Source organism: Papio anubis, chromosome 11 (genome assembly GCF_008728515.1).
Source record: "Papio anubis isolate 15944 chromosome 11, Panubis1.0, whole genome shotgun sequence".
In the NCBI taxonomy this organism is placed as follows: domain Eukaryota; kingdom Metazoa; phylum Chordata; class Mammalia; order Primates; family Cercopithecidae; genus Papio; species Papio anubis.
In genome coordinates, this window is record NC_044986.1 from 16090785 (window position 1) to 16096919 (window position 6135).

Genomic DNA, 6135 nt, shown 5'->3' on the forward strand with positions numbered 1-6135 from the left:
TTAAATAAAAATAGCTTTAGGCCCAGTTCCACTGAAAGCTTTTTCTCTTTGACGCTGCCGTGTTTCTCTGTTGCAACAGAAACCTCTAACTCCCCGCCCAGGGTCTCACACCAAGGCCAGACAGCCCCGCTCCCGGGATCACCCGAGGGTTACCTTTGGGTGCAGGCGCGGCCTCTTTCTCCGAAGGGAGGGGCAGCTCCCCCAGTGCAAAATGAAGGAGAAATGATAAGCAGCGGTGAAACGGTCTAGAGGCCCAGCCTGGCACCCGTCCCGCAAGGTGCTGGGGGAGGCGACACCCTGCAGCGCCAAGGGGATGCTCCTCAGGCGCAGCGGGCGGGACAGCTTGGGCTGTCCCTTTTGTCTTCCACGCTTCTCCTGCGGCGGGTTCCGGGAGTTTAGGGCCGGGCCCAGAAAAGAAAAGGCGAGAAGGCGCGTCTGGGCTCTGTAGGAGTGCAGCCGCTGCCGAGTCCGCACCCGGCCTCTTCCCTAGCGGCCCCAGACCAGGCCAGACGTTGAGGTGAGGTTGCCCGGCAGGCGGAGACCCCAGCTCGAGGGTTCTCCGAGTCCCCAGCCGTCGGCGCAGGAAGTTGAAGAGGCCAACACGCCTTCCTCCCCACTCGACTCCCGGGCCCACGTGCTGGTCCACGCCGGGGACCCGAGAGCATCGCGACGGGGCTGGGGGACGCCTCCCGGGCGTCGAGGAAAGACTGGACCGAGGGGGCAGGCGGGGCCCACGCGGTTGCATTTCGCGCCCCGCCGCCGCCTTCAAGAAGCAGAACCCAGAGCCCGACCTGCACCCTCACTCCGGCCCCCGAGCCCGGCCTGGCCCGCAGTGCTCGGGGAGGCCCTGGGTGGCGCTGTCTCCTCTGCTCCTGCAAACGCCACCGCCAGAAAATAGCACCCATCCGACCCGGCCCGGCGAGACACCGACCCGGGGCTGCGTCAGCTTCGCTTCAGCCTCTCCGGGTGCGGATCCCAGGCCGGGCCGGCCGAGGGAGGCGGGCGGAACGCAGAGTCCAGGCGGCTCCCACCTCCCGGAGGGGGCACGGGGACCTGCGTGGGGCCGGCGGGGGCCGGGATTCCGGGCGGCGCGAAGGGACCCAGTTCGGCTGCGGGGCGCGCGGTCGCTCTCCCTCCGGACGCCGCTCGGATCCCGCCCTACCTCTCCGGTCCCTCGCCGGACTCTACATCGCCTTCGGCGTTTCCTCTCCCTCCCGGAGTTTCCACCCCTCGGCTTGTCTTATTCTCGGCTCCTTCGCCCACCCTTTCCTCCCCACCTTGTCCCCCGCCCCCACTCTTCTGCAGTTTGTGACTGAGAGCGCCCCAAACACCTCATCAAGCCAATAAACCCAAAATGTAAGCACTGCCCAAACCCGTGTGCTTATCCTGCCGCTTCTAGAAGGCAAATTGATACGGGGTGGATTTGGATCGGCTTTCTCAGAGAGGCCAGAAAGCTTTCAAAAATTCTAAGTCAGGAGACAGCTGTCTGTTTTCTTAGCACCTCTGTAGCGCTGAGGACGTCTTCAACCTCCTTAGACACCCCCAGCCCAGGGACGTTAGCCCATTGCCCAGATGGAAGACAGAGCAGGGAGGTAACCCCAAAGGTTACAAACTTGATTCTTCTCATGTGGTGGATTCCAGTCTTTTGAATACGATCTCCACCTCTTGTTTTCCCTTCTTATTTAATTTCTTGATGTTTTCTTGGATGGCTTAAGCGACAGGAGGAAGAGAGGGCAAAGGCAGCCCCCATACCTTTCAATAGAGTGAAATAACCTGAAATTACAGCTACATAACTATCAAAAATGAAACTGTGTTTGTGAAAATCTGTAACCCTAGCTATGTAATTGGAGAGATTCATGAAAAAGGATATTGCACAGGTGAAAGTGATTTTACAATTGCTTTCATATTTTTAATATTTTTCAAAAATTGTTGAGAGGACTTTTCCTGAATACAAGGGATGAATGTTTCGGCTTGGAAAGTTCAGTGTAGCCCTAGTCATTGGAAGGCTACAGTTATCATAAATTGCTTTTAAAGTGTTTATTAAAGTGATTGAAATTTGTTTCTTTGAAAAAAAAAAGTCTCTGAACTTACAAACGTCCTACCTTACCAAATAGACTTTCCTGAAACTTGAAAATGGTTCCCATGAACTTTCTCTTGGCGAAACTGCACAGTAAACATGTTCTTGGAACTCTTTTTAAAAAGGAGTTGGAGCCAAATTTTCACAACCATTCATTTTCCTGCCAGATTCTTTGCATTGGGCATTTCCCTGTGTGCCCGGGACCTTACTATTGTTGAAGCAGAAGTTCTCATGTAGGAAATTTTGTATTCCTAGGGGACTCTGCTTTAGGGCAAAGGCTGACATGATACAGGTTTAGGCATCCCATGGTTACTGAGTCAGTGGTCATCACATTAAATATTTTGGGCATGCTGACGAGGTAAGGAAGATGCAGAAACTGACCAGATTGATGAAGGCTGAAGACAAAATTCTAAGCAGTCCCTTGTTTTGCATGAAGCACTGTGATATTCAGGAAGATAAGGTGTTAAGATCGGAATTGCCCAAAGTGTCTATGCACCTTCATATTTATTGCTAATTATCACCTCTTTTCCATTTCTCGTTGTATTTGGCCAGCCCTGAATACCTGGAGACTGATCTGGGAACTGTTTGCTTTCGTTTCTTCCCATATATTTTTATTAACAACTTGAACTGATCCTGCCTAATCCAAATTCTTATACTTTGATCTTGTTCCTTAGCATCCACATTAAAGAGGTTTTTTTTGTTTGTTTCCACCAAATTTTTACCCCCCGCTTAACTTTGTCCCTATGCTAGTTCTATTTGCTTATTATTCTCCCATTTATTCTCTCGACTTGAGATTTCTGTGATGGTTACTTATATTAGTGACCACATTGCCAAAGCACCTTCAAAAGTGACTGATGCCCTTTATTACGTACTGGAGTTGCGTTTAACCAGGGAATCCTCATCAAGCCAGAAAGGTGAGGGAGAAAACTGAGATAATCACATACAGGTAACTGAGGGCAAAAACATTGTTTTGTCTCATCATTGAGTTTTTTCCAAATGAATGTTTTAAAATTAGAAATATCAGATTAATGACGGTAATAAAAATATAAATTGCCTCTTTCCAATGAGTATTCAGGCCAGGATCCTCTTCTGCCAGTGACAACATGCAACATAGAAAAGTTATGTGTCTGGCCCCAAATGCTTAGTTCCTGTTACTAACAATCGATCTGGCGTTCTTCTTTGTAGGGAAACCTGACCTTAGAGGAAATGGAAAAGTTGGAGAGACACTGAGCACTGATATGAAATAATTATCTTGCTGAAATACATGAAGGGAGTCCCAGCAGCCATATTAGTATTTCCATGTCCTGTGTCAGCCCCAAGTAGAGAGAACTTGGAATGGGAGGAGAAATGGCAGCCATCAGGAAATAAAATGCTGGCCCAGAGAATTCTAAGCAAGTCAATCACCAGTCCAAGTAAGGAGGTGTTTTTTTGTTTTGTTTTGTTTTGTTTTTTTTAAAAAAAAAATCCACTTGCCATTTGTTTTACCCAATTCAAAATTTTTTCCCAAGAAAAAAAAAAATACACTTGTAAAATGTCTCATTAACAGCAAAGATGAATTGGACCTCAACTTTTGAATGCCATGCTGCTTTAATGGAAACTGTAGAAGTTCGTGGAATGAAAGAATACTGCCAGCATGCATTCGGACTATTTTCCATCTGTGTGGTAGAGTCTGAGCTGTGTGTTCTACAGAAGCTCCAGTTGGCAGAAGGACGACTTTGGCCCTGAATTTTCATTTATTTTTGTTTCAAAAATGAAAGGATAGTTGCTATTTTTCCAAACTTTAGAATTTTAAATCACTACCCACTTTTGATTTCTGATTTAAATCTTGTTTTGAGAGACACATGAGACAGTCTCTACATATTATATTATTTTGCAAGGGAAAAAAGGGAGAGAAATCGGAAAGTGCTGACTTTCTATGTCAAATGAATGGATTATCGGCTTCATTCTTCTTTATTTTATAAAGGTTTTCTTTTCAAGAAATGCAGAACCTTATCAATACAATATATATCAGTCTAATCGGCAGTCATAAAATGGGTGGCATGAGGGTGGGATATGGCAGCAGGGAGATCTCAGCTGGTAGCAAAGCATGATGTGATTGTGTTTTTATGGAAAGCCTGTTTTGTCCAGTGGCTGATGAAATTCAAAATGGTCCCCTAAGCCTATCTCTGAAGTCAGCAGTTCAGAAACAGTAGAGCTAGCAGCTCTCTTAACCTCTGTACGCTGCCCCCTACTTACCCAGCAACACCCCGGCCCAGAGCACCTCCAAATGTAAGACTTATATAACCAAATGGAAGCTTCTAGGAAGTACTCAGTTCCAGGATCAACAGTTTTTGCTTTAAAAAGAAGGTAGCAGTTCAACCCCTTGTTTGTTTTTGCGTCCGCATTTCCCTACCAGCAGGAGACCATTACCCGGGACAATGTTCTATTCCATTGTCATTATCTCCTACGGAACTAAAACAATGCTCTGTTTGGCCTCCCAGGCAAGGGGGATTTGTTCTGCTCTTCTTTAAGCAGAGTTTCCGACTGAGTTTCTGACCCAGTCACTTGATATCCAGCAGGGATACCTGGTGACAATTTTTTTAAAATGTGCTATCTTGTGTTTTGTAATTTCATTTTCTGAGAAATAACCCAGAAACTCGATTCTCAATCAAGAGGAATCACACCATGGCTAAGAGAAGAGGGCTTGCTCAAGCTGCATGAGCTCTATAATTTAAATCAGCCAGATAGGATTTATTTATAGTTGTTTTATCTTTTGTTTTGTTTTGTTTTGTTATTGAATAGCGAACCCTAAAAGGTTTCCTAACATTGTGTTGTTGATTATCAAACCCCAAAAGGTTGGGAACCACAGCAGCTCAGATGTTTTCCATTAGACCATGGTGTTTCTTTTCTATTTCTTTTTAAATACACAAGTAAATTATAAATATAGATAGAGATGAGATTGAGATAGAGATCAATGATGCCAAGATTTCTAACATGACAAATGTTGATGAACAATAACTCATTGGAACTATTTTGTCATACTTGAGATTTTCCAGAAAATAGAACAAGTCCACAGAATGGGCTTAATCTGCCAAAGCATCTCCCTCTTTACAAGCATCTACACAGGCCTCCAGCCCTAAATACTTTCACCTGGACAATGTTATGAAGCTTAATCCAGTACTAGTAGCAGAAAGACTTGTTTACTTTGGAGCTAAGGAGTGAGTAGGACACTGAAGACTTTGTTTTGTCCTTGGACTTGAGGCAAACTAATTGTTAGCATCGCTCCAGTTGTTGCTATCATTTTATTACTCATATGTAGCTATGAATAACTTGAGAAACTGAAATGTAACTGCTGCATATAATAAAAAATCGATGGCCAAGACTGGCTACCTGAGGAGACTGAGTCCCATGCTAATGAGGCTAAGATTTTATACTGATTTTGTTTTGCTCTGAGATGGTAGTCTAATAACCACCCCCCACCACCCCCCCCCCCCACTCCCCCCCCGCCCCGTCTCCAGCAGCTTGGTGGCTGAATTGGTGGAAACCTATTCTCAGATGGCTAGTGGAGAAACAGTTCAGAGCCCAGATCATGCTGGAGAGCAGGAGAGCCTTGGTGAAAGATGAGATGGCAAAATGCTTAAGATGTGGGGATCAGGAGGCAGACACACCTGCATTTGAAACCTGGCTCCCCCATTTGCTCTCTAGGTGATAGAGTAAGTTACTAACCGCTCTTACCTTCTGATATCTTATCTCTAAGAGTAGAAGAAATAAAAGGAATAGTGCCCCATTATTTGTAAGAAAGTGTGAGCGATAAGGTGCAGGTAAAGTGTTCTACACTAAATATTAGCAATCGTCATTATTATTTGTGTATCCAATGAACAGCACTGCCCACTGAAGGCTCCAACACTAGAGTCCTTCCCAACCCTGTCTCTATCACTTGAAAGAATGGTTACACGTTTTGTTCCTAGAGCCCAGCCTACTTACTGTCATGCCCGAGGGAAGCTTCATTTAGTTGATCTGTTTGGGTTATACATTCATGGATTTATTCTGCAAATCACAGTGGTCTTCACAGTCATGAT